Genomic DNA, 10,546 nt, shown 5'->3' with positions numbered 1-10,546 from the left:
ATGCATGGAGGGTTTCACCCCAAGTCCAGCACCCTGAGGCTGTACGCTAAGCGGAAGGAAGGGGGCCGGGGACTGGTGAGTGTCAGCACCACAGTCCAGGATGAGACAAGGAACATCCAAGAATACATTGGGAAGATGGCCCCAACTGACCGAGTGCTCAGTGAATACCTCAGGCAGCAGAAACCCAAGAAAGAGGAGGGAGACGAGGAACCATCATGGAAGGACAGAGCCCTGCACGGTATGTACCACCGGCAGATAGAGGAGGTGGCTGATATCCAGAAATCCTACCAGTGGCTGGACAAAGCTGGACTGAAAGACAGCACAGAGGCACTAATCATGGCAGCACAAGAACAAGCTCTGAGCACAAGATCCATAGAGGCTGGGGTCTATCACACCAGGCAAGACCCCAGGTGCAGGCTGTGTAAAGATGCCCCAGAGACAATCCAGCACATAACAGCAGGGTGCAAGATGCTAGCAGGCAAGGCATACATGGAACGCCATAACCAAGTGGCCGGCATAGTGTACAGGAACATCTGTGCCGAGTATAACCTGGAAGTCCCGAGGTCAAAATGGGAGATGCCCCCAAGGGTGGTGGAGAATGACCGAGCTAAGATCCTGTGGGACTTCCAGATACAGACGGACAAAATGGTGGTGGCTAACCAACCGGACATAGTGGTGGTAGACAAACAGAAGAAGACGGCCGTAGTGATCGATGTAGCGGTTCCGAATGACAGCAATATCAGGAAGAAGGAACACGAGAAGCTGGAGAAATACCAAGGGCTCAGAGAAGAGCTCGAGAGGATGTGGAGGGTGAAGGTAACGGTGGTCCCCGTGGTAATCGGAGCACTAGGTGCGGTGACTCCCAAGCTAGGCGAGTGGCTCCAGCAGATCCCGGGAACAACATCGGAGATCTCTGTCCAGAAGAGCGCAGTCCTGGGAACAGCTAAGATACTGCGCAGGACCCTCAAGCTCCCAGGCCTCTGGTAGAGGACCCGAGCTGGAAGGATAGACCGCCCGCAGGGGCGTGCTGGGTGTTTTTTTATATATATATATATATATATATATATATATATATATATATATATATATATATATATATATATGTATATATATATATATATGTATATATATATATATATATATATATATATATATATATATATATATATATGTATATGTGTGTGTGTGTGTGTGTGTGTGTGTGTGTGTGTGTGTGTGTGTGTATTTGTATATATAACCTTTAAAAAAAGAGGCATTTCATAAACAGAGGAGTTCTTTGTTTATTTTTCCGCACCTTGGCAGTTTCTCTCGGGATATTACTGTCTTTCTTTGTGAAATGTTTTGAAAAGCTACCACCTGAAAGGAAATCCACAAAAACTGAATGATCCCTCCCCCATTCTCTTTCTGTGGCTGTGTGAAATTGAGGAAAAGACACTGGCAGGTTTGGCACCTTTTCAAATGATAAAATGTCTGAACCCATTTAAATGACAGTTAAGCAGAAACAGAGGAAGAAGAAAAAATGGTCATATCTGGTTTTCTAAAGATGTGCGGGTGCTGAAGTGCACCAGGATTTATTTGGCTGGTTAAAGTGTCATCGTTTGGCTATGTTTAGGTTTATAAATAGCTTTAACAGCATTACCTGCACATAAAACTGGAGTTAATGCTCAAAAACCACTGACACAGGCTGCTAAAGGCCTACATAGGGTTTCTGAATCATTCCCACTTCCAGATTAGAATTAGAGCGTGATCATTTATTCATATTTGCTCTTTTACAAGAAATGTAGTCAAACAGCAGAGGTGAGATAATGGTCAGCATCAAATAAGGAATGCACACTTTACACAGTAGGACTAGATTTAAGTCTAATTGTTTATATTGCAATAGTTAGTGAGTGCTTGTACTGGATAGCAAAGCCCCACTTGTGTTGTAGGTCACACAGGACACAGGAGGACTGATGTGTTGTGCAGAACTGCTCATCAAGCAAGCTAATGAGTTAATATGACTTCATTTTGAGTTATACCACCAACGCCAAAGTATTCAAGAGGCCCAATACATTTCCTTATGTGTATATTTAAGAAGAGCCCAAATTTTAAACACAAACATTTAAAAAATTGATCATACAGCATCAAATCACTAGTACGATAATATAGCTTCAACTTTAATGGATTAACATTATAACCAAAATAACACAAAGTCACAAAGCAGCAAGTGAAGAGAGTTATCAGTTGATTAATGAAACTCTATATACCTATTAATTGAACTGACTGCATGCATGTGTACATTATACTGAATATTAAAAGCTACTTTCACTTTCCCCTATTAGTAGAATGTGTAAAGCACTACGTTATGGGGCCACATGGGCACAAACTGCATGTGCTTCCTCCTGTGGGACATCAAGCAGACCACAGCAATACAATCCTGGCCTTAACCCTTTATCACCAAAGTACCATACAAGTTGCCTGGAATTATTTAGTAATTTTGGCTGTGAAATCACAAAAAAAAATCTTTCAGGAACCATTTGAATATTCTCTCTAGATTAAAATGTTTGCAGAGTTACAGTAATGTGAAGTGCACGTGGAAAAAGCTAGGGGGAGCTGATATTTCTGTCTGTGATCAGTCTGTGTTCAGACAGCAGTACATTGTGAATGCTTTGTGCTACTGTGATACACCAAATATCACCATAAAGCCAGTCTTCTCTTCTTTCCAAAAAAGTCTGAATTTGGATTCTAACACAAACGGTAATGGAGTTAATCACTCACATTCACACCTTTGGGCTAACCTAACCCCCTGTTCACTCCGGGTACTCAAACACTTTATGTCATGGTCTCTGTGCCTGCCCGGCCGGCCCCACAAGGCTACATGTGGTGTTTGGTTTTCTCTCCCTCTCTGCCTGGGTGGAGCTCACTGTGGGCTCCCGCCCTTGCCCCACACACCTGACAACAATCAGCTGTCATCACCTGGAGCACTATTTGAGGCTGGAACACAGATCCTCTCATCGCTGGATGATTGTACTACAGACGTTAGTGATTCGCCCAGCTCCTGTGAACTTGTGCTTTAGTATTCTTGTGATTCGTGATTTGTGAGTGACTTCCCTTTCCTCTGCTACAGACATTCCTCCCCGAATCTGTGACCTCCCTGCCATGTGAGCGTATGTGATATTGGGCAAGAAGACGTGAGCAAGTGTGAGAGAGCTTCCCCGTGATTCCCTGGAGTTTGGATTTTCCTTTCACTGTATATATCGTGCACTGGTGCTGTAAATAAACTGTTTTGGAGACATCAAACCACTCTGCTCTTGAGTTCCTTCTACCAGTTTATGACACTTTAAAATGTTCTTCAAGCCAAACGTATGTCCACCGTAAGTAACTTTTTGGCTGCTCCAAATTATTCTTTAGCTTTAGAAGTAGTGTGGAGCTTATGTAGGTACATCTGATTTGGCAAACACGGTTTTCATTGGATAACAACAATGGGGTGGTTCTTGTCGTCTCCTGCCAAACATTTGTTCGGAGATTTGATTGATCTCCTGATTGACAGAGACACATAATCACTGCTCAGATGTGATTGACTGGACTACAAAGGTCATGATTAAAGACAGTTTCATGAAAAGCGCACCATGTGGACTCGGCATGAACTTCAAAAAAGCAGCTAAACTGAATTTCTCAGCTCTCCCTGCCGTGCACAGGTCTGAGCACAGACAGATGACAGACAATATTTATTGACAACGGCTGCTCCGCTTGATAAGACGAGGCATAAAATCAATCAACCTGATTGGTAGACAACATGAAGCAAGGGAGGGAGGAAAGGAGAGCGCCAAGAAGGCTGGAGAGGAATGGTGGTGCTGAAATAGAGGAGTGACTATAAGAAATAAAGGAGGATTGAAGGAAGAAAAGGAGAGGAATGGGTGTTTTCAAAACCTCAAAACATAATTCACGTTCAGAGCAGCGATTAAGCTATTGCTGTGAAAGGGAATCGCAGTGAGTTAGCAGAGAAATGTCAGGTTTTTGCCTCGAGTGCTTGGACTCCATTCAGCATTGAAGAGGGTGATGCACGATAATCAGATTAGTTTGTTTCAGCACTTGTAAAAGGAGACAGTCAGCAGAGTGATGCAGACGGTGTCCCATATTTAGCCACCGCCAACATGAAACAGGCTATCACCTCTTTTCTGTTTACTGGTGCTTGCATCCCATTTAAACTACGGAGGCCAGGCTGGGGACAGCAGAGTCTGAAACTATAGGCGTTAAAATGGGATGTTTGTTTTTTTGCTATTGGCTTCAAATGGCTCAAAAACTGCTATTTTATTTTTACAGCACATTTAATTATATACACAACTTAAAAACCTGTGTAGGCTTACAATGACATAAATTTTACTATTAGTACACTCATAGCGATTCCTTTTCTTTGTGGAAATTTTATAATTACCTACTTTTTACTTGCTAAAAATAAATCAAATAATCCAAGTCACTGTAGAAGACATTCTTTGAGCATTATACAGCTCTGCAAACTTAAAATGAACAAGCTAGTATTTACTTTAAAGTAAAGCCAACTTTCAGCCAGCAGTGTAGCTGCCTAAAATACATGGTTTGCATTTATATTACTGGGATTTTAAAAAAAACTGAGCTCCAGGACCTGCAAGCCTTACAACACGTTAGTTACATTACATAGCATAACAAAACAAGAAATTGAGGCCTTCTCCTTCTGCACCGACCAATCTCGCAGTCAACACAACAGGTGACAAAATAACCAGCAAACAACAAAACTGGGAGAAATCACATACTTTCAAAGCCTCGGCAGGCTCCTTCTCTCTGTGTTGACAACAGCAAGAAGACTACAGCCTCAGACAAACAGCAATCAGCATAAAAGACCTGCAGCTGGTATAAAAAAAAAAAAAGTACCCAGCAAGGAACTGAATCACCAAAGAAAGCCCGCTATGGTAGGAGGAGCAGCAGCGAAGAGACACGCAGATACAGGAAAAAGGCGAACAGAGCCTGTATTTGACTCACATTTGATGTTCAAGAACACTCTCCTTCAGGTCATGAATGCAGTATTCATGTGCAGTTTGTTTGTTGACAGACCTCCTCCTATCCTCTCCTTGCTAGTGCCGCTTGCTTTCAAAGGCGCCATGGCTGATTTAATGTTAGCGGCAGCTTCATTTAAATGATGTTGTTGACTTTCTGTTACTTTCTTTTCACTTTACGCTGAATATTTCGCCTCCGAGTTTCTTTTCCAGTGGCCTGTCAATTCACGCTATGATGCCGGTGTTTACTTTTGATAATTTTTCATAGTGCAACTGTTTTACTTTTTTTTTTTTTAAGTCAAGCATGTCAACTTTGACCCTCCGTCCCGTCAGTCAAGGCTGCAGTACCCACTTTGACCACTAAGATTGGGTTACCATATGCAGCCTTTACAACCCAGAGAGGCACTGTTTCACTCTTTTGGTGGGAAATTGGTAATAAACTATAAATAAAAGAGAAGAAAAATAAGCAAGACTGTTTTTTTTTATTGTTATTAAGGTAACTAGTGTTATATCATGTTAGCACAAAGAGATTTTAATAGCAATATCATGCTATTGTGGTGGCCCACCAGAGGGCTCCTCTCACACCCAGGTCGGGAGGAGGGGTTCTGCTGTTTTTTGGCGCAATGTGCCCAGTTGTAGTTTCGAGATGAATAAAGTCGGAATGGAAAGTTACAGCTCCTGTGTCGTCTGTACCATACCTCCACATTGGTGCCCCTAGATTTGGACATGTCAAAGGCCATGAATGACGCTGGCCTCACCGTGGATGCACCAGCGAGCCCTCTGCCTCCCGCAGCGGCTACACTCGCCGTGGCGATTCAGTCGACCCGCTAGCCACCCGCTGTGCAATGACCATCCTCCAGGACCCTCCCACACACGGGAAATATGTCGCTCTGAAGGAGCTGCTATTGCGATACACCCTCTCCGATGCGGAGCGAGCCGAGCAGATTTTCTCCCTCTTGGGCCTGGTTGGGGGCGAACTGATGGAGAGCATGTTGTCCTCGCCCGTGACCGGTTGTTCCCCTTTCGTGGCGCCGTCGCGTTTTTGACTCCGTCCATGCCCTCTCTCATCCGGGCGTACGTGCTTCAGTCAAGCTGGTCAGCACCAGGTTCATTTGGCCAGGGCTGCGGAAATTGGTGAAGGACTGGGCTGCAGCGTGTGTTCCACAAAGTTCTGCCCCTCAAACCCCTCCGCGTCCCTGGTCGGCGTCTCGACCATGTGCATGTCATACTGGTTGGCCCTCTTCCGCAGTCTCAGGGTTTAACACACCTTTTGACTGTGGTGGATTGCACAACCAGGTGGCCGGAGGCGAACCCCCTGGCCTCCACGACGGCGAGGAGCGGTGGCCAGGGCTTTCGTGTCGACGTGGGTTTCATGTTTTGGTCCCCCCGCTGACATTACCTCGGACAGGGGCCCTCAGTCAGTTTCGGAGCTTTGGTCTGCCATGGCTGATGGCCTGAGGGTCGAGGTCCACCACACCACGGCGTACCACCCACCGGCTAACGGCATGTGCAAGCGATTTCACTGGTCATTCAAGGCCGCGCTCCGGGCTTCCTTGATGGGTGGCAACTGGGTTGACCATCTTCCCTGGGTTTTATTGGGATTGCGCAGCGCCCTTTTCTGTTCCGGGCCCCGTGCACCACTGCCTGCCTGACGTTTTTGTTCCAAAATCATTGGACTCCTCTCAGTTTGTTTTTGTCAGGCACGATGCTCATCAACCCCCTTTGCGTCCGCTTTATGACGGCCAGTGTTGGTCAAGTTACTTGAAAAAAGTAATCAGTAACTAATTACTGATTACTTCCCCAAAAAAGTAATCCCGTTTCTTTACTGATTACTTATTTTCAAACGTAATTAGTTACTTAGTTACTATTTTTAAAAAATGATTTACAACCTGAATAGGTGATAAAGCGATAGCTCTTTCAGCCCAAGTCTACATTTTCTACATAATCCATCATATAAAATGTAATCAAATGAAAAAGTCTCTTTTTAAAACTTGTTTTATTAGTTTTAATCTTGTAACTTTATGCATCAAGCAAACATTAAATTATATGCAACATTCTCTGACTGGAAGAAATTTGTTTAACATTTAAACCTATTTTCTGCATATTCCAGCATATAAAATAAAATAGTTTTTTGTGTTTACACTCAGTCTTTCAAATAGATGCACGTAAAACACAGCAGAAAATAAATTAAATCAAAGACTTAGCAGTCCTGTTGCTCTATTTTCACCTGTATAGCAGGAGTGGGGCAGGCAGAGGTTTACCCTGGTGCAGGTGTGTCGTAGCTGTCAGTGGAAGGATCTGAGAGTTTCTCTGTGAATTTCACATTCCCGTGGCAGCGTACTGTCGGTGCTTGCTCTGAAGTTTAGGGGTTCTTTTTGCTGAAAAAAAGAAGTTTTCTTCCCACTCATTGAACAGCAGACGCTAATATTTTTGTCACTTTTTACGGAATCAAACTCAAAGTAAGGTCAGTACTTCCACTCTTTAAACGCTGCACTGTCATATGCTCTCCCACACTCGATATATTATCCATTGTTGATCTGCACACAGCTGTTGCCACGAACGTCGCACTCGCTTATATCATTGTCATGAGACACTCTTGCAAACAAATCACGGTTTTAGTAACGCAGTAACGCAGCGTACTTACGGGAAAGTAACAGTAATCAAATTACCTTTTTTGCAATAGTAATCCCTTACTTTACTCGTTACTTGAAAAAAGTAATCGGATTACAGTAACGCGTTACTGCCCATTTCTGATGATGGCCCATATAGAGTTATTAAGCCAAGCCACAAGCACTTCGTTTTGGACTTCGGGGGTTGGCAGAAGGTAGTTTCAGTTGACCGGCTTAAACATCTGCAGGATGATCCATTGGTGCGGGCCCAGGCCCCTCACTGCGGCCGCCCATCTACAGCCGGACTGTTGGATGGTGATCATCATCATGGAACCTATGGCAGGTTCGGCCTGAGCTAGTGGGCCCACAGCCAGTTCTCACCTCCCCGGTTCAGCCATTCTGGCCGTTTGCTTAAGCCCCGTGCTTTGGACTAGTGGACGGTTCTCCTCAGTTCACGCAGAAGATTTTGTTCAGTGATGAGGCAAACTTTTATGTGAATGGTGAAGTTAACAAACAAAACCACCGCTATTGGTCTGACACTAACCCGCATTGGATGGATCCCTCCAAGACTGTTGGAACAACAAACGTGATGGTTTGGTGTGGTATATGGGCTACAACGATAGTGGGTCCATTCTTCATCAATGGAGACCTCAAGGCCACTGGATATTTGAAATTGCTACATGATGATGTGATTGCCTCTTTATGCACTAAAGCTGGCACGTTCCCTGAGTTTTTCCAGCAATATGGTGCACCACCACATTATGGGTGCCAGGTCCGAGCATTCCTAGATGAACAGTTTCCTGGAAAGTGGATTGGTCATCGTGGGCCAGTTGAATGGCCCCAAGGTCTCCCGATCTGCCCCCCTTAGTCTTTTATCTTTGGGGTCATCTGAAGGCAATTGTCTATGGTGTGAAGATACGAGATGTGCAGCACCTGAAACTACAAATACTGGATGCCTGTGCTGGCATTTCTCCTGCGGTGTTGCTATCAGTGTGTGAAGAGTGGGAGAAGAGGGTTGCATTGACAATCCAACACAATGGGCAGCACATTGAACACATTTTATAAGTGGTCAGAAACTTGTAAATAACTCATGAAAGAATAAAGTTACGTTGAAACCAAGCACACCATTGTTTTTCTTGTGACATTACCAATAAGTTTGATGTGTCACATGGCCCTCTTCCTATTGAAAAAAGTTGTATCCAAGATGGCCGACTTCTAAATGACCACCCATCTTGAGGAGTTTGCCCCCTCACATATACTAATGTGCCACAAACAGGACTTTAATATCACCAACCATTCCCATTTTATTACGGTGTATCCATATAAATGGCCCAGTTGTAGTTTGGAGATGAATAAAGTCGGAATGGAAAGTTACAGCTCCTGTGTCGTCTGTACCATGCCTCCACACTATCTCCTTAGGTTTTTGTCTTTTTAGACAAATAAAATACTCTATTTTTCTTACTTTGCACCCACTGTACAAAACTGATATTTCTATAGCAGATAGTGAAAAAAACGTTTCTGTCGTTTAATTGTTTATATTTTACATAATAACATTTGTGTTTATGAACGGGAATGGGGAAGGTCTTTATCAGCAGGAAATGCTATAAAACTTATGAAAATACAGTTAAAAGTCCACAAATCAACCCCTCCTTCACATTTTATGAAACAATTCAGTGGGCCGGATTGGAGTCCTTGCTGGGCCAATTCAGGCACCCGGGCCTTTTGTTTGGCACTCCTGATATGTACAATTCATAATATATATTAACCCAAGTGTGTGTGTGTGTGTGTGTTTTATTTCCAGACAATCATTAATCACTGCTTTAAACTGCATGCCTTTGTTATAGCAGTTCTCATAAAATATAGGCTATGAAATCATTTGCAGTTCAGATGTGAGACACAGAATTTAGCAGTAACCTTGGGAGAAACATGTGTGTGCATACATAAATTGGTTGCGTGCACTTTAAATGAAGCTTACAGCCCCCTCAGCCTTCAGCTAACTAGAAGTCTTTACAGCTTAGATTGTATTCTATTGTATTTCATTGTATTGCGTGTCAGGACATTGACAAGAGTGACAAAGACGTGATGAGATGAGAGGACAGATGGAGGGGGGGGGGCTTTCTGCACAATTTACCTCGTTTAGACAAGATGCACAGGCAGAAGGTGATTGAAAACATTAGAGATGGTGATAAGATGGAGAAAGAATAAGCTAAATCTGAAGCACAACATATAGGTAAAATGTTAAAACCTTCCTTGGTGTTCCTCCCATTTATGAGTGTGTGCATCCATCCTGAAAACATCTCCTTTTGAAAACCATAATAATGATAAGAAAACCCTTTGTGCGGATAAAAGAGAAGGCCAGAAAAGAAAAGAAAAAACCCTGTGTACCGAGTCATAAACAATCAGTGGCAAATAACAGCAATTTCACAGCTAATTCGTAGATTTCACGTGTGGATGGCTGCATCACCTCCCTCCATTTAATGCTGTGAATAGATACATGCTGACATTATAACCATGAGATCAAACTCAGGGTGTGTGTGTGTGTGTGTGTGTGTGTGTGTGTGTGTGTGTGTGTGTGTGTGTGTGTGTGTGTGTGTGTGTGTGTGTGTGTGTGTGGAGGTGGAGGTGGAAGGTCTATACTAATAATTTAAGGCTAGCTTGAGTGTATGAACTGCAGGGTGCAGCAAAACACGCTTGTTCCCCGTTACTGCACTTGCCAGTTTTACCTAGCTAAAAGCTGGCTGGCAACAGGTCAGCCAATAAAATCCATGCAAATGGACACACAATCACTTCCTGCATTATTTTCTGTTGTATAGTAACTGTTATAATGGCGAATCCTCGCATTAAACATGGCCAAAGTTTCAAACAACGAGTTCGGCTTGTGTGCAAGTGATCACTGTGAGGGAAAGAAAGACACAGGAGCCCCTCCCA

This window comes from Astatotilapia calliptera, chromosome 23 (genome assembly GCF_964374335.1).
Source record: "Astatotilapia calliptera chromosome 23, fAstCal68.1, whole genome shotgun sequence".
Lineage (NCBI taxonomy): Eukaryota > Metazoa > Chordata > Actinopteri > Cichliformes > Cichlidae > Astatotilapia > Astatotilapia calliptera.
Note: the sequence above shows the minus strand (reverse complement) of the source record.